The sequence below is a fragment of the Schistosoma mansoni genome, chromosome 1 (assembly GCF_000237925.1).
Source record: "Schistosoma mansoni strain Puerto Rico chromosome 1, complete genome".
Classification (NCBI taxonomy): domain Eukaryota; kingdom Metazoa; phylum Platyhelminthes; class Trematoda; order Strigeidida; family Schistosomatidae; genus Schistosoma; species Schistosoma mansoni.
Window position 1 is genome coordinate 18811356 of NC_031495.1, and position 757 is coordinate 18812112.

The following is a 757-nucleotide window of genomic DNA, read 5'->3' on the forward strand; positions in this document are numbered from 1 at the left end:
GATCGTATTGGCGGTCCAGTGCTTCCAGGTTTTCCTAGGTGGTCGAGCCTCAATTGACTCATGGTGTTCAACTATGAAAATACTGAAATCTCCACAAAACCCCTTGTGATTATAACGAAATCACTGATTATGTCAATAAAATCGATTAGTTCTTTTTTTAATCAAATATATAAGGGATCATTTGATCTTTTTAAGAATATTTTCCTACATATATTACATTCAACATTGAGATATTTTAACTATATTTATCTTATTGTTATTCTGTTTTTGATAGAAATTTTGTTGTTGTTGTTGTTGAGAGGAATCTACAAATTACATGGAACGAATCGATTAGGAAGTTTCATAGACAGATAATGCGTAGTTTATATGATCAGCCTAATTAATTAAAATACAATTTAACAATTCATTTGTAATGTTATTTATTATGATTATGATTACTAATTCTTGAATACAAGTTTAAAAAAAAGATGGATTTACTTTGGATTGAGTTTATTGTTGTTTTTGACTAGGAAAAAAAGAAAATGAATATTTTATTCTAAATATAGAAATAATCGGATTTCTGAGGTTACACAATGAGTAGTTGATTGTTTTGTCTTTATTTGAGATTGATGTATAATGTTTCATATCTTTATCACAAACAAATCTATGCATATAAACAAACTTGTCAATTCGGTAAAAATAGTGAAAACGTTTACTCCATAAAATGGAGAAAAAAGTTTAATATCATCATCATCATCATCATCATCATCATCATCAT